Source organism: Chlorocebus sabaeus, chromosome 12, assembly GCF_047675955.1.
Source record: "Chlorocebus sabaeus isolate Y175 chromosome 12, mChlSab1.0.hap1, whole genome shotgun sequence".
Classification (NCBI taxonomy): Eukaryota; Metazoa; Chordata; class Mammalia; order Primates; family Cercopithecidae; genus Chlorocebus; species Chlorocebus sabaeus.
Genome location: NC_132915.1, coordinates 4,884,304 through 4,902,758, shown reverse-complemented (window position 1 = coordinate 4,902,758; position 18,455 = coordinate 4,884,304). Strand labels below are relative to the sequence as shown.

The 18,455-nt window shown below is 38.9% G+C and overlaps 1 long non-coding RNA gene and 1 other non-coding gene across 6 annotated transcripts in view; both read left to right on the top strand.

Moving 5' to 3' along the window:
- LOC103219770 (uncharacterized) overlaps positions 1-18,455 on the top strand; it is an 81,649-nt gene that overhangs the window by 18,786 nt on the left and 44,408 nt on the right. The window lies entirely within an intron of this gene.
- On the top strand, positions 364-471 carry LOC119624557 (U6 spliceosomal RNA). Its single transcript, XR_005240722.2, has one exon. It is a non-coding gene; the product is annotated as a U6 spliceosomal RNA (small nuclear RNA).

Here is an 18,455-nt window from a genome sequence, read left to right as displayed (position 1 = left end):
GTGAAGTGAAGTTGTAGTACCTTACCAGTTTCCTCATAATGATGAAATAAATGAAATCTGTAGAATATGTTCATTTTATATATGTATGAGAGTCACAATTTTATCCTGTTTTGAAAATAGTTCTTTTACAAGTGCCCCTGACTGATTAGAACATCTATCCAAAGAAATGTGGAACAGAAAAACACAAATACATTTTTAAAAGATTTAGTGTCACGGGCATTTAAAAATTGTGATAAAATATATATAATGTACAGTTTACCATTGTAACTATTTTGGTGACATTAAGTGCATTTGTATTGTGCAACCATCACTACTGTCCATCTCCAAAACTTTTTATTATCTCAAAGTGAAATTCTCTACCTTGTGCTCACTTCGGCAACACATATACTAAAATTGAAGTGATACAGAGAAGATTAGCATGGCCCCTGAGCAAGGATGAAATTCTCTACCCATTAAACAGTAACTCTTCATTATTTCTTCCCTAAGCCTCCAGGAACCACTGTTCTACTTTATGTCTCTACAAATCACTATATAATGTTACCTATGGGTTTTTCATATATAATTTTTATTATGTTGAGGTACCTTCCTTCTTTTCCTAGTTTGCTGAATTTTTTTTAATCATAAAAGGATGTTGAATTTTGTCAAATGCTTTTTCTGCATCATTTGAGATAATTATGGTTTGTTTTCCCCATTCATTCTATTTTTTTTAAAATTTATTTATTATTATTAAACTTCAAGTTGTAGGGTACATGTGCACAACGTGCAGGTTTGCTACATATGTATACTTGTGCCATGTTGGTGTGCTGCACCCATCAACTCGTCATTTACATCAGGTAAAACTCCCAATGCAATCCCTCCCCCCTCCCCCCTCCCCATGATAGGCCCCGGTGTGTGATGTTCCCCTTCCCGAGTCCAAGTCATCTCATTGTTCAGTTCCCACCTATGAGTGAGAACATGCAGTGTTTGGTTTTCTGTTCTTGTGATAGTTTGCTGAGAATGATGGTTTCCAGCTGCATCCATGTCCCTACAAAGGGCACAAACTCATCCTTTTTTATGGCTGCATAGTATTCCATGGTGTATATGTGCCACATTTTCTTAATCCAATCTGTCACTGATGGACATTTGGGTTGATTCCAAGTCTTTGCTATTGTGAATAGTGCTGCAATAAACATACGTGTGCATGTGTCTTTATAGCAGCATAATTTATAATCCTTTGGGTATATACCTAGTAATGGGATGGCTGGGTCATATGGTACATCTAGTTCTAGATCCTTGAGGAATCGCCATACTGTTTTCCATAATGGTTGAACTAGTTTACAATCCCACCAACAGTGTAAAAGTGTTCCTATTTCTCCACATCCTCTCCAGCACCTGTTGTTTCCTGACTTTTTAATGATCGCCATTCTAACTGGTGTGAGATGGTATCTCATTGTGGTTTTGATTTGCATTTCTCTGATGGCCAGTGATGATGAGCATTTTTTCATGTGTCTGTTGGCTGTATGAATGTCTTCTTTTGAGAAATGTCTGTTCATATCCTTTGCCCACTTTTTGATGGGGTTGTTTGTTTTTTTCTTGTAAATTTGTTTGAGTTCTTTGTAGGTTCTGGATATTAGCCCTTTGTCAGATGAGTAGATTGCAAAAATTTTCTCCCATTCTGTAGGTTGCCTGTTCACTCTGATGGTAGTTTCTTTTGCTGTGCAGAAGCTCTTTAGTTTAATGAGATCCCATTTGTCAATTTTGGCTTTTGCTGCCATTGCTTTTGGTGTTTTAGACATGAAGTCTTTGCCCATGCCTATGTCCTGAATGGTACTACCTAGGTTTTCCTCTAGGATTTTTATGGTATTAGGTCTAACATTTAAGTCTCTAATCCATCTTGAATTAATTTTCGTATAAGGAGTAAGGAAAGGATCCAGTTTCAGCTTTCTACTTATGGCTAGCCAATTTTCCCAGCACCATTTATTAAATAGGGAATCCTTTCCCCATTTCTTGTTTCTCTCAGGTTTGTCAAAGATCAGATGGCTGTAGATGTGTGGTATTATTTCTGAGGACTCTGTTCTGTTCCATTGGTCTATATCTCTGTTTTGGTACCAGTACCATGCTGTTTTGGTTACTGTAGCCTTGTAGTATAGTTTGAAGTCAGGTAGCGTGATGCCTCCAGCTTTGTTCTTTTGACTTAGGATTGTCTTGGAGATGCGGGCTCTTTTTTGGTTCCATATGAACTTTAAAGCAGTTTTTTCCAATTCTGTGAAGAAGCTCATTGGTAGCTTGATGGGGATGGCATTGAATCTATAAATTACCTTGGGCAGTATGGCCATTTTCACGATATTGATTCTTCCTATCCATGAGCATGGTATGTTCTTCCATTTGTTTGTGTCCTCTTTGATTTCACTGAGCAGTGGTTTGTAGTTCTCCTTGAAGAGGTCCTTTACATCCCTTGTAAGTTGGATTCCTAGGTATTTTATTCTCTTTGAAGCAATTGTGAATGGAAGTTCATTCCTGATTTGGCTCTCTGTTTGACTGTCACTGGTGTATAAGAATGCTTGTGATTTTTGCACATTAATTTTGTATCCTGAGACTTTGCTGAAGTTGCTTATCAGCTTAAGGAGATTTTGGGCTGAGACAATGGGGTTTTCTAAATATACAATCATGTCGTCTGCAAACAGGGACAATTTGACTTCTTCTTTTCCTAACTGAATCCCCTTGATTTCTTTCTCTTGCCTGATTGCCCTAGCCAGAACTTCCAACACTATGTTGAATAGGCGTGGTGAGAGAGGGCACATTCATTCTATTAATGTGGTGTACTGATCAATTTTTGTATGTTGAACCATCCTTGCATTACAATAATAAACCTCACTTGGTCACAGTGTATAATATCCTAGTTTTAATGTTACTAAATTCAATTTGCTAGTATTTTTGAGGATTTTTGTATTAATATTCTTAAGGTATATTGTTCTGTAGTTGTCTTTTCTTGTAGTGTCTTTGCCTAGTTTTGGTGTCAGGATAATGCTGGCCTCACAGAATAAGTTAGAAAGTGTTTTTTTCTGATTCAACTTTTTGGAAACATTTGAGAAGGATTTATGGTGGTTCTTCTTAAATATTTGGTAGAATTTACCTGTGAAGCCATCAGGTGCAGGGATTTTCTTTGTTGGGAGGTTTTGTTATTATTATTAGTTATCTGTCTATTCAGATTTTCTACCTTTTCATGGTTCAGTTTTGGTAGGTTTGTGTTCCGAAGAATTAGTCCATTTCATCTGGATCATCTTACTTCTCGGTGTACAGTTGTTCCTAGTACTCACCTAAAGTCATTTTTATTTGTAGAATCTGTAGCAATGGCTTCACTTTCGTTTCTGACTTCAGTAATTTGAGTCCTCTTTTTCTTGTCAGGCTAGCCTAAGGTTTGTCAATTTTGTTGATCTTTTCAAAGAACCTACTTTGGATTTCATTTATTTTCTCTATTTTTTTTCTATTCCTTATTTATATTTGCTCTAATCTGTGTCATTTCCTCTTTCTGCTAGCTTTTAGTTTAGTTTGTGCTTTTCTAGTTCCTTAAGTTGTAAAGTTAGGTTGTTGATTTGAGATTTCTCCTTATTAAATATATGTTTACAGCTATAAATTTCCCTTTTATCTCCGCTTTTACTGCATCTCGTAAGTTTCTGTATGTTGTGTTATCATTTTGATTCATCTCTAAGTTTTTTCTAATTTCCCCTGTGATTTCTTTTTTGACCCACTGGTCATTTAAAAGTGTGTTTAATTTCCACCTGTTTGTAAATTTACCAGTTTTCTTCTGTTATTATTTCTAACTTCATCCTGTTGTGGTCAGAGAAGATAATTTGTATGCTGTATATCTTTGTGTATCTATTGAGACTTGTTTTGTGGCCTAACATACGGTTTATCTTTGTGAATGTCCCATGTGCACTTGAGAAAAATGTAGATTCTCTTGTGTTTTTGGAGTATTCTGCGTATGTCTGTTAGATCTAGTTGGTTTATTGTCTAGTTGGTATTCAAGTCCTCTATTTACTGACATTTTCTGTCTCGCTTTCATATTCATTTATAAAAGTGGAGTATTGAAGTCTCCAACTATTACTGTAGAACTATTTCATCCTTCTGAAATTTTTTGCTTCATATATTTTGATGGTCTGTTATTAGATGTATAAATGTTTATATTTTTGGTAAGTTGATTCCTTTGTCAATATATAACGTCCTTTTTGTCTTTTGTAACAGTTTTTGAGTTAAAGTCAATAACATTTGATGTTAGTATAGGTCCTCTTTTGGTTACTATTTGCATGAAATATCTTCTTCTGTCCTTTCACTTTCAACCTGTTTATGTCTTTGAATCTAAAAAGTCTTCTTTTAGACAGCATATAGATGATCATGTTTTTAAAATTCATTCTGCAAATCTCTGTCTTTAGATTGGAGAGTTTAATCCATTTATATTTGAAGTAATTACTGATATGAAAGGACTTACTTCTGCTATTTTGCTATTTTTTTCTATAGGCTTATAGATTTCTTATTCCTTATTTCTTGCTTTACTGCTTCCTTTTGGTTTAGTTGACTTTTTGTAATGAAACATTTTAATCTCTTTATATTGCCTTTTGTGTATGTTCTATATCTATTTTCTTTGTGGAGTTGCCATGGGGATTGCATTTAACAGCCTAAAGTTACAACACTCTAGTTTGAATTTTTACCAGCTTCACTTCAATAGCATACAAAATGTCTGCTTCTATACAGCTCTGTCCCCACCTCTTTCACTTATTGATGTCACAAATTACATCATTTTTCTGGATTTTTAAATTTTTAAAATAGATTCAGGGTGTGCAAGTGCATTTTTGTTTCATGGATATACTGATTGCATAGTGATGAAGTCTGGGCTTTTTAGCGTAACCATCCCCTGAATAGTGCGCATTATACGCAATAAGTAATTTATCATCCCTCACCTCCCTCCTCTCACCTTTTGGAATCTCTAATGTCTAGTCTTCCACTGTGTATGTCCATGTGTGCACATTGTTGAGCTCCCATGTATATAAAATATAACTTTAAACATTTTAAAATTTTATGGTAACTTTGAATTTTCTGTTTCTTTGTATGCTTTGTGATTTTTATTGAAAACTATACATTTGAATCTATGATATGATAACTTTAGAAATCTGACTCTTCTTTCTCCAGAGGTTTGCTTTTTTTTTTTTTTTAAACAAAAATTGTTTTAGGATGTCTCTGTGCTGGGAATCAGACTTAGTTGTAAACTTCAGGTTTTCTCAGGTTTTTTTTAAGCCCATGTCTTTCCCTGAGCATGTGTGGTACCTTCCTACACTCCCCCATATATGTGGTTGCTTTGGAATGTCCTAATTCTTAAATGTCAGCCAAGTCTTCCCCTGGAAGCTGCAACCCTTCAAATAAATTCCAGAGTTTCAAAATAATTACATCAGACCAGGCACGGTGGCTCATGCCTGTAGTCCCAGCACTTTGGGAGGCCGATTCAGGCAGATCACCTGAGGTTAGGGGTTTGAGACCAGCCTGACCAACATGGTGAAACCCTGTCTCTACTAAAAGTACAAAATTAGCTGGATGTAGTGGTATATACCTGTAATCCCAGCTACTTGGGAAGCTGAGGCAGGAGAATTGCTTGAACCTGGGAGGCAGAGGTTGCAGTGAGCTGAGATCACGCCATTGCACTCCAGCCTGGGCAACAAGAGCGAAACTCTGTCTCAAAAAAAAAAAACACACACAAAATAATTACACCAGATAGATTCATCAGCACAATTGTTATTAAAGTGAAGACAGGGATTCTTCGTGCTTCCTGTTCACCCATCTACCCTAATGACACAAACCCATGTCACGGGGTTTGAAACCTGCATGTATTTTATCAGACTGCATAATGAATACAGTTTCTCTGAAATGTTACTTTAAAATTAATCTGTCATAGAGTATATGTGGCAAAGCCATTTAAGAAAAAAGGAAACTTTAGGTCTGTCAAATAGAGATCATCTGATCAAACTGACATGATAGATAGTGTCACGTAAGTTCACCTTCATTGCCAGTCCAACTTAATACAATATAAGATTGAAGATGAACTATCTGTAGGAATATTGGTGCTGCACTCTTTTTGCTCATGTCCCAGAGGGTGGTAGGGGTATTGCACTGCACTAAAATCTTCTCTCTCTTGAACCTGATGCTTTTTATAATTTCACAAATACAATGTATCACTCTATGCTACTAATAAATATTTAATGTGTATCTATCATTTTAAAAGGGAGATGCGAATAACCTGTCCAGTGTCTTGGCTCTTACATGGAGCTCTGGTGTCTGGAAGCACTTCACCTCTCAGAACGTGATAGCCTGATTTCACTTAGAGAATACATAATCTTTTCTTTAAAATGTATACACTTATAAACTTATAAAAGCAGTATGATACGGCCGGATGTGGTGGCTCACGCCTGTAATCCCAGCACTTTGGGAGGCCGAGGCGGGCAGATCACGAGGTCAGGAGATCGAGACCATCCTGGCTAACATGGTGAAACCCTGTCTCTACTTAAAATGCAAAAAATTAGCCAGGCATGGTGGCGGGCACCTGTAATCCCAGCTACTCGGGAGGCTGAGGCAGGAGAATGGCATGAACCTGGGAGGCGGAGCTGGCAGTGAGCTGAGATAGTGCCACTGCACTCCAGCTGGGGTGACAGAGCAAGACTCTGTCTCAAAACAAAAAAAACAAAAAAAACAAAAAAAACAAACAAAAAAAACATTATAATACAATACCAACATTTTGAAAATATATATATATTTTTTTGAGACAGAGTTTTGCTCTTGTTGTCCAGGCTGGAGTGTAATGGCATGATCTCGGCTCACTGCAACCTCCACCTCCTGGGTTGAAGAGATTCTCCTGCCCCAGCCTCCTGAGTAGCCGGGATTACAGGCATGCGTCACCATGCCCGGCTAATTTTTGCAACAAGAGCGAAATTCCATCTCAAAAACAAAAAACAAAAAACCAAAAAAAAAAGAAAAAGAAAAAAAAGAAACACGGATACAAAATACTAGAATAAAAACAAACAGAACATCACTGAGTAGTGGGAAAACTTCAAGTAACCTAATGTACAAGTAACTGGAGTCTCTAGAGAAAGATAAGGCACAATAACTCAAAAAAATAAAAAATAAAAACTTTTCAAATCTGATGAAAATCTAGACTCTCAGCACCAGAAACCTCAACAAATCACAAGGACAAGAAACATGAAAAAAACTCAGCCAAGGCACATCACAGTCAAATTGCTGGAAAAACTGACGTCAGTGACAATGGCAGCCAGAATAAAGAAAGACACACTGCATAGGAAGGAATGAAGATAAGGAGAACATCAGGTCTTTCTGATTTTTGTGTTTTGTTTTCGTCAGAAAAACACAAGCCTGCATATAATGAAGCAGTACCTTAAAGTACTGAAAAAAAAATACAAAAAACCTGTCATCCTAAAATTCTGTACCAAAAGAAAATAGCTTCCAAAAACGTAGACATAATAAAGACTTTTTAAGGCATACAAAAATGGAAAGACTAAATTAGCAGCAGATCTGCACTATAACAAATGTGGTTTTCTACATTTTGAAATGAAGGAGATTGATCCCAGAAGGAAATCTGGATGCACACCGAGTCATAAAGGGCAATGGAAGTGGCCAGTGTGGTAGAAGATCTATGAAAGACTTCCCTCCTTCTGTTAAAATTTTCTTTAAAAGGTAATCGATTGTTTCGAGCAAAAATAATAACAATGTGGCTGGGTGCAGTGGCTCATGCCTATAATCCCAGCACTTTGGGAGGCTGAGGTGCGCGGATCACTTGACATCAGGAGTTCGAGACCAGTTTGATCAACATGGTGAAACCCTATCTCTACCAGAAATACAAAAATTAGCTGGGTGTGGTGGCAGGTGCCTATACTCAGGAGGCTGAGGCAAGAGAATTGCTTGAACCCGGGAGGCGGAGGTTGCAGTGAGCCAAGATCGTGCCACTACTCTTCAGCCTGGGTGACGGAGTGAGACTGTCTCAAATAATAATAATGATAATAATAATAATAATAATAATAATGCAGTATGAGGTCGACAACATGTAGGTATAAAATATATGACAGCATTAGCCCAAAAGCTAGAGGATACCAAATGGAAATTCACTCTTGTAAGCCTCTTTTTTTTATATGCAAAGAGGTGTGATATTCACAATAGATAACTATAGGTTAAAGATGCATATTATAAACACTGAATCAACTTTTTTTTTAGACGGAGTCTCGCTCTGTCACCAGGCTGGAGTGCGGTAGCGTGATCCCGGCTAACTGTAACCTCCACCTCCCGGGTTCAAGAGATTATCCTGCCTCAGCCTCCAAAGTAGCTGGGACTACAGGCGCACGCCCACGTACTAAAAGTTTTGTATTTTTAGTAGAGACGGAGTTTCACCATATTGGCCAGGATGGTCTCAATCTCTTAACCTCGAGATCCACCGGCCTCAGCCTTCCAAAGTGCTGGGATTACAGGCGTGAGCCACCGTGCCAGGCCTTGAATCAACTTTTATAGGAACAAAGGAGTTGTATCTACTAAGGCAAAAAGTAGGAAAATCTAGGATCATAAAAATTGCCCAATTAATTAAAAAAAAAAAGAGAAAAAAGGAAACAAACGACAGATAAACATATAGAAAACTAAGAGCCAGATGATGGATTTAAACCCAAGTATGTCAACAATCACATTAAATCTAAATGTTCTAAACATTCCAATTTTAAAAGATTATCAGACTGAAAAGATTGCAAGACCTATCTAATTACTGCCTATAATAAATTAAAAAGGCACAGGTTAAAAGTAAAAGAAAGGAAAAATATATGTTTAAAAAATGAAAATAAAGCTAGAATAACTACATTAATAGATTTAGTGCAAATATTGTTACCAGGACAAAAAATGGTCATTTCATAATTATAAAGGAGTCAACTAATCAAGAGAAAATAATAATTTCTAATTTTTCTATACCTAGTAATGGAGCTACAAAATACAGGAAGCAAAAACTGATAGAACTGGAAGGAAAAACAGGCAAATATAAATTATACTCAGAGATTCCAACACACTCTCTTGACAATTGATAGAACAAGTATACAGAATATCAGTAAGATTATAGAAGATTTGAACAACAATATCAAGTTAACCTGATCTAATTGACATAGAACAGTCAAAAATAGCAAATACAAATTATTTTCACATGCACATGGGAAATTTACCAAGATATTTTCTGGGCCATTAAAAAATCCCAAAAGTATAAAATGACTTAAATTGTACAAAGTATGCTCCCAGACCATATATGGAATTAAATTAGAAATCAATAACAAAAAATTATCTAGAAAATCTAATATGTGGGAACTAAATTAATTCTAAATAACTCAAAGTTCAAGAAGAAATAAAAAGGGAGATTAGAAAGTAAGTTGAACTCAATAAAAATAAAAACACAATATCTAGAAATCTGTGAGATCAGCTAAAGCAGTACTCAGAAGGAAATTTATAGCAGTAAACTATCTTTATTGGAAAAAAGCAAAAGGAAAAATCAATAATCTGTTTCTACCTTATACAGCTAAAAATAAGTCAAATGCAAAGTAAGCAGAAGAAAAACAATAAACAGCATAAATGAATGAAAGAGAAAAAGAAATAGAACAGAGAATATCAATGAAACCAAAGCTAATTCTTTAAGGCAAACAGAATGGATAAATCTCAAGTCAGACTGGTCAGAAAAAAGGAGAGACAGAAGAAACAAATAACCAATATCAGGAATGATAGTGGTAATGTCACGACTGATTCCACAGATATAAAAAGATAACAAGGGGATACTATTTTTAAAAAACCTTTCTGCTAGCAAATGGAAATTTAGATATACAAATTATTTTAAAGACACAGTCTATCAGTGCTTACTCAAGAAGAAACAGATAACCTAAATAGCTTCATATTTGTGAAGCTATTTAAGTTGAAGAAGTTTATTCTGTAGTTAAAAATCTTGAACAAAGAAAGCTCAAGACTTGTGGCTTAACTAGTGAATTCTGTCAAAAATTTAAGGAAGAAATAATGCTAAATCTAACAAACTGTTCCAGAAAATTGGAGATGAAGGAATATTTCCCAATTTATCCTTTAAGATAAGCATTGCCCTGAAACCAAAACTGGGCTTTTTTTAAAAAAAAAAAGGAAAGAAAAGAAAACTGCAGGTTGATGTCTCCGTGACTATAGATGCAAAAATTCTTAACAATTTTTTTTTTTTTTTTTGCAAATCAAAACCAAAAATATATGACCAAGTGAGGTTTATCCCAGAAATAGTATCCCAGGGTTGGTTTAATATTTAAAAATCAATCAGTAGAATCCACCATATTAACAAACTAAAAAACACCATACAATAGTTTCAATTGATACACAAAAAATATTTGATAAAATCCTACTTCCATTCCCGATTTAAAAAAAAAACAAAAAACTCTCGGCAACTAAAAATAGAAGTGAACTTCCTCAAGCTGATAAAGAATATGTGCAGAAAATCTACTGCTAACATTAAACTTAATTGTGTATGATTAAAGCTCTCTTCCTAAGTCCAAAAATAAAGCAAGGATATTTGCTTTACTCACTTATTTTCAAAATTATGGTAAAGCTCATAGCCAGTACAATCAGGGAAGAAAAAGAAACAAAGGCATCTAGAGTGATGAGGACTCAGGGGAAAAAATGTCATTCTATGCACAATAGGATCGTCTATGTAGAATATACAATGGAGTCTACAAAAAAGCTTCTAGGCTGGGCGCGGTGGTTCACGCCTGTAATCCCAGCACTTTGGGAGGCTGAGGCGGGCGGATTGCCTGAGGTCAGGAGTTTGAGACCGGTCTGACCAACATGGTGAAACCCCGTCGCTACTAAAAATACAAAAAAATTAGCCGGGCCTGATGGCATGCGCCTGTAATCCCAGCTACTTGGGAGGCTGAGGCAGGGGAAATGCTTGAACCAGGGAGGTGGAGGTTGCAGTGAGCCAAAATTGTGCCACTGTACTCCAGCCTGGGCCACAGAGTGAGACTCCATCTCAAAAAAAGAAAATCAAAAACACAAAAACCTTCTAGGACAAATAGATGACTTTAACAAGTTGCAGGAAACACAATCTATATATATTTTTTAAAAACTTGTTTTATTTCTAATAATCATATCAAATAATGGGAAACTGAATTTTTTTTTTTTTTTTTTTTCCAGACGGAGTCTCGCTTTGTCGCCCAGGCTGGAGTGCAGTGGCTGGATCTCGGCTCACTGCAAGCTCTGCCTCCCGGGTTCACGCCATTCTCCTGCTTCAGCCTCCCGAATAGCTGGGACTACAGGCACCTGCCACCACGCCCGGCTAATTTTTTGCATTTTTAGTAGATTTGCATTTAGTAGATTTGCATTTTAGTTTCACCGTGTTAGCCAGGATGGTCTCGATCTCCTGACCTCGTGATCCTCCTGTCTCGGCCTCCCAAAGTGCTGGGATTACAGGCTTGAGCCACCACCCCCGGCTGGGGAACTGAAAATTTGAAAATATCATTTACAGTAGCATCTAAGTATATTAAAATAGGATAAATCATTCAAAAGATTTATGTTACATATGACCATACATTTTATTTATTTATTTATTTTTATTTATATATACTTTTTGAGACAGAGTCTCACTGTGTTGCCCAGGCTAAAGTCCAGTGGTACAATATCGGCTCACTGCAACCTCTGCTCCCGGGTTCAAGCGATTCTCTTGCATCAGCCTCCTGAGTAGCTGGGATTACAGGTGTGCGCCACCACGCCCAGCTAATTTTTGTATTTTTAGTAGAGAAGGAGTTTCACCATGTTGGCCAGGCTGCTCTTGAACTCCTGGCCTTAGGTGATTCTCCAACCTCAGCCTCCCAAAATGCTGGGATTACAAGCGTGAGCCACTGTGCCAGGCCTGATCATACATTTTACTTATACATGTGTTATGAAGACAATAAAATATTGCTACTTTTTTTGCTTAAATACAATTAACTTTTAAAGATACTTAACAAAAAACATGTTTTTCACGTTTTCATTATTGTTTGTGCTCTTCATTCCTTCTTGTAAATCCATATTTCCGTGTGGTGTCATTTTCCTTCCGCCTTAAGGACAGACATCCTTTAACGTTTCCTGTAGTTCAGGTCTCCTGTCAGCTTTGCTGGACTAAAAATGTATTTGTCTTTTTAAAAATCAACTTTATTTTTTGGAGCAATTTTAGGTTCATAGCAAAATTGAGCAGAAAGTACAGCATTTCCATAAACCCCCTTTACCGACACACGCACAACCTCTCCCACTATCAACATTCCATACAAGAGAGGTACATTTGCTACAACTGATGAAGATACATTGACCCATCAATATCACCCAAGTCCATCCTTGATATTAAGGTTCACTCTTGGTATTGTACATTCTATGGGTTTGCACAAATATATAATGATGTGTATTCACCATTACAGTATCATACAGATTACTTTTACTACTTCTGTGCCCCACTTCTTCATCCCCTTCTCCCTAACACCTGGCAACCACTGATCTTTTTCCTGTCTCCATAGTTTTGCCTTTCCCAGAATGTTTTGTTATCATGCAGTATGTAGCCTTTTCAGATTGGTTTCTACCACTTCTTCATTTGCATTTATTCCTCCATGTTTTTCATGGCTTGATAGCTTATTGCTTTTTAACACTGAACAATATCCCATTGTCTGACGGGACCATAGTTTATTTTTTTCATTCACTTACTGAAGGACATTTTGGTTCCTTCCAAGTTTTGGCAGTTATGAATAAAGCAGCTGTGTGCAGGTTTGTGTGGGGACATAAGTTTTCAACACCTTGGGCAAATACTTAAGAGCTTAATTACTGGATCATATGGTAAGGGTGTGTTTAGTTTCATTTGGCAAACTGTACTGCCGAGTGGCTGTACCGGCTGGGTGCGGTGGCTCATGCCTATAATCCCAGCACTTCGAGAGGCCAAGGCAGGTGGATCACCTGAGATCAGGAGTTTGAGACCAGTCTGAGCAATATGGTGAAACCCTGTCTCTACTAAAATTAGCTGGGTCTGGTGGTGCACGCCTGTAATCCCAGCACTTTGGGAGGCTGAGACGGGCAGATCACTTGAGGTCAGGAGTTCGAGACCAGACTGACCAACGTGGTAAAACCCCATCTCTACTAAAAATACTAAAAGTAGCTAGGTATGATGGCACATGCCTGTAATCCCAGCTACTGGGGAGGCTGAGGCATGAGAATCACTTGAACATGGGAGGTGGAGGTTACAGTGAGCTGATATCCCACCACTGGACTCCAGCCTGGGCAACAGAGCGAGACCCTGTCTCAAAAAATTAAATTAAATTAAATTAAATTTAAAAGTGGCTGTACCGTTTTACATTCCCATCAATAATGAATGAGAGTTCCCATTGCTCCACATCTTCACCAGTATTTGGAGTTGTCAGTGTTGTGAATTTTTGTGATTCTAACAGGTGTGTAAATTAACATCTAAATGTTAATTTACAATTCTGTAAAGACATATGATGTTGAGCATCTTTTCATATGCTTATTTGCCATCTGTATATCTTCTTTGGTAAGATGTCTGTTCAAATTTCATTTTATTTTAATTAATTAGTTTATTATTATTTTATGTGCACATAATCTTAACACGCTTTTAAGCACACAGGTTAACTACAAGCAAAATGCTATACAGCAGCTCTCCAGAATATTTTCTCTTGCATAACTGAAACTATACCCACTGAACAGCAATTCCTCATTTTCCCCTTCCCCTGGTAATCAGCATTCTACTTTCCACTTCTATGGTGTTTGATTACTTTCCTCATATAAATGGAATCATGCAGTACGTTTCCTTCTGTGCCTGGCTTATTTCACATAGCATAATGTCCTTAAGGTTCATCCATGTTGTCACATATGATAAAATTTCTTTCTTTCTTAAGGCTGAATAATATTCCACTGTGTGCATATAGCACATTTTCTTTATTCATTATCTGTTGATGGACATTTAGATTGCTTCTACATCCTGGCTGTTGTGACTAATGTTGTAATAAACATGAGTTTGCAAATATCTCTTTGAGACACTGATTTTAATACCTTAGGATAAATACCCAGAAGTGGAGTTGCCAGATCATAGGAATAATTCTATTTTTAATTGTTTTGAGGAACTCCATGCTGTTTTCCACAGAGGCTGCACCATTTAACATTCCCATTAACAGTGCATAAGTGTTCCAATTTCTCCAAATCTTTGTCAACATGATTTTTCTAATAATAGCCATCCTAACAGGTGTGGTTTTGTTTTGCATTTCCGTCATAATTGATGTTGAGCATCTTTTCATATACCTAATGGCCATTTGTATTGTCTTCTTTGGAGAAATGTCTATTCCAATTCTTTATGCATTTTTAAATTGATTTATTTGTTTTGTTTTGTTTTGCTTGCTATTGAGTTGTAGGAGTTTCTTAGGTATTTTGGATATTAATCCCTTATCAGATACATAATTCACAAATATATTTTTCCATTCCACATTGTTGATTTTTTTTTTGTTTTTTTTTGTTTTTTTTTTTTTTTGAGACAGGGTCTCTCTGTTGCCCAGGCCAGAGTGCAGTGGCATGATCTCGGCTCACTGCAACCTCTGCCTCCCGTGTTCAAGCAATTCTCGTGCCTCAGCCTTTGAAGTAGCTGGGACTACAGGCACGCACCACCACACCCGGATAATTTTTGGGTTTTTTTCTTTTTTTTTTTTTAGTAGAGATAGTGTTTTGCCATATTAGCCAGACTGGTCTCGAACTCCTGGCCTCAAGTGATCCACCTGCCTCGGCCTTCCAAAATGCTGGGATTACAAGAGTGAGCCACCATGCCTGGCCTAGAAGCTTTTTATTTTGATGTAGCACCACTTGTCTATTTTTGCTTTTGTTGCCTGTGTTTTTGGTATTATATCCAAAAAATCATTACCAAGAACAATGTCATGAAGAGTTTCCCCTCTGGTTTCTTCTGGAATATTACAGTTTCAAATTTTATATTTAAGCTCTTAATCCAATCTGATTTTTTTTTTTTTTTTTTTTTTTTTTTTTTTGGTATATGGTGTATGGTAAGTGTCCATTATCATTCTTACGCATGTGGATATCCAGTTTTCCCAACACCATTTACTGAAGAGACTCTTCTCTCATTGTGTATTCTTGGCATCCTCTTGACGATCAGTTGACCATATGTATGCATGGATTTATTTCTGGGCTTTCTATTCCATTGATCTGCGTGTCTGTCTATATGCCAGAACCATACTTTAAAAATAATTGTATCTTTATAATGTGTTTTAAAATCAGGAAGTGTGGTGCCTCCAGTTTTGTTCTTCTTCGTTTTGGTGATTTGGGGTATTTTGTGGTTCTGTATAAATTTTATAATTTTTTTTATTTCTATAAAAAATGCTATGGGGGCGGTGGCTCATGCCTGTAATCCCAGCACTTTGGGAGGTCAAGGCAGGCAGATCAGGAGGTCAGGAGATCGAGACCATCCTGGCTAACACAGTGAAACCCTGTCTCTACTAAAAATACAAAAAAATTAGCAGGGCCTGGTGGCGGGCGCCTGTAGTCCCAGCTACCCCGTAGGCTGAGGCAGGAGAATGGCATGAACTCAGGAGGTAGAGCTTGTGGTGAGCCGAGATGGTGCCACTGCACTCCAGCCTGGGCAACAGAGCAAGACCCTGTCTCAAATTAAAAAAAAAAATGCCATGGGAATTTTGATAGGGATTGCATTGAATCATTGATCATTTTGAGTAGTATAGACATATTAACTATATGAAATCTTCCAACCCATGAGAACAGGATGTTTTTCTATTTGTTTGTGTCTTTAATAATTTCTTTCATAAATGTTCTATAGTTTTCAGTATACAAGTCTTTTGCCCCTTTAATTATTTCTAACTGTTTTATTCTTTTGAAGCTACTGTAAATGGGATTGTGTTTAAATTTCCTTTTAATTTATTCAATGCTAGTATATAGAAATGAAATTGTGGCCCAGACTGAAGTATAGTAGCATGATCATAGTTCACTGTAACCTCAAGCTCCTGGGCTCAAGTGTTCCTCCTGCCTGAGCCTCCTGAGTAGCTGGGACGACAGGCATGTGCCACCACATCCGGCTAATTTTTGTATTTTTTTAGTAGAGTCGGGGTTTCACCATGTTGGCCAAGTTGGTCTTGAACTTCTGATGTCAAGTGATCTGCCCATCTTAGCCTACTAAAGTGCTGGGATTACAAGCGTGAGCCACCACTCCTGCTTTTTTAAAGCAACCCCCAGCCATGTAGAGTGAGCCAGGTGTCAGGTTCCACTTTGAGCTGGGGCCCGAGGGGAGTGGGTGGACGGGTGGCAGGTAGCTGAAAGAACACTCGAGCGACCATAGGCAGTTGGGACATGGCTTTATTCTCTCTCTCCTACAGAGTCAGCAGTGCACTTATATGACTTACAGACAACAGTGGCTCAAAGCCGGTATAAGCTCACACAAACAGGTTACATTAAATGGCTACATCAATATGATCACATAATGCACTGGGTTGTGCGCCTGCACTCTAGACCCTCCGTGTCATGTTGTGCTGATGTCTGCCTCGGCCTGCTCCTGACTGAAGCACAGCCATTCTTTCTACACTCTATCCCCTAGACTGGGAGAGCCCTCGTCGTGGGAAGACGTACCCACAGGGAGGAACCCTGGTCTTATAGGTCACAGTAGCAATACAGGGAGCAACAACTCATTACTAATACTCCCACGGTGCTGCCTATAATTATTAGGGTCCAGCGTAGGCCAGAGCCCAGAGACACCCACCGTGTCTGTAGGAGGTTGTCAGTAAGTCTCTCAACTGCCTTGATTTCCTGGGGAACTCCCTGCAAAGCTGCTGTTACGTTTTGTTGATTGTCAGGGATGAAGGTACAACATTGAGTTCCCAAAAGAGCAAGGGTGCCACTTTGGGCAGCTGTTCATATATCTAGGACCGTCCAGCTCTGCAGTACCACCTTCCTGGTTTGATCAACCTCATCTGTCAGCAGAAGGAGGGCAACTCAGGAGTAATTCGAGGCCCAAGCAGTGTGCTCCACGAGGGCCGTAACTTGCATTTCCACAGCTATGACGCCTGTTCCAGGAATGGTTAATGCTAAGGGGTAGAGCCATCAGGGGGCTTGTAGAACTCGCAAAAACCAGGAATGTAGGGCCTCCCCGTTAGGTGGGCATCTAGGCAATGTGGGAATGACAGTGGCAGGCACATAAGGCCACCCCCAGGTACAGCAGCCAGTTCAGTTCACTGGCACATATGACCGTGTCTCCACAGACCCATAAACTCTGTGGGGACACAAAGTCCACTGGGGCTCGACCTTGATGAGGCCGCCTATCCCATCATACCAGGTGTGGTGACATGTTATATTTATGCAGGCTATGGCGGGCAACTGCCCCACGGTGATGTTACCCCAATGTTGCTCTATACATCGTGGTACCTGTGGTGGGGGCACCATGTGTTCTCCCACTAACCAGCTCCATCCATCGTAGGCACTGTGGGTCAGCCAGGGGGTAGGCATGCTGTGGGTTTTGCTGTGCTATGTTCCAGCACCAGCCATGGGACCCCAAGTCTCTAACCATGGCCAGTTTTCCACAGAAGCTGGATGTGTGTGCCAGGGCAAGCCATCTGCCCTGCTGCTGGAAGGGTGGTGCAGATCCAACAGTTGGAAGCTTTGGTCACCTCAGTGTAGGCACGGGCCCCAGTCCACAATGCTGTGGGAGCATGTCAACCTACTGTTGAAACGACAAAGCAGGCGCAGGTACCAACAGGGGTAACTCATAACCCTCAGCTAAAATACAGGACAACTTTTCTTTTTTTTCTTTTTTTTTTTTTTTTTGAGACGGAGTCTTGCTCTGTTGCCCAGGCTGGAGTACAGTGGCCGGATCTTGGCTCACTGCAAGCTCCACCTCCCGGGTTTATGCCATTCTCCTGCCTCAGCCTCCCTTGCCCAGGCTGGAGTACAGTGGCCGGATCTCGGCTCACTGCAAGCTCCGCCTCCCGGGTTTATGCCATTCTCCTGCCTCAGCCTCCTGAGTAGCTGGGACTACAGGCGCCCGCCACCTTGCCCAGCTAGTTTTCTTGTACTTTTTAGTAGAGACGGGGTTTCACCATGTTAGCCAGGATGGTCTCGATCTCCTGACCTTGTGATCCGCCTGTCTCGGCCTCCCAAAGTGCTGGGATTACAGGTGTGAGCCACCGCGCCTGGCCAATACAGGACAACCTTTCATCTCCAGATAACAATGCAGCCACCAAGGACTTCTGCCCTGGGCGATGGTACCACACCTTTTCAGCTCCCCATGGTTCCCTTGGGTCCTGTATCCATGCCAAAGTAATCCGGGAGGGTTCCTTCCCCAGCCATTCCCTTACGAACAGTCAATCGTGGAGGCCACATACTAAATACCTGAGGAGTGGCATGTAAATCAT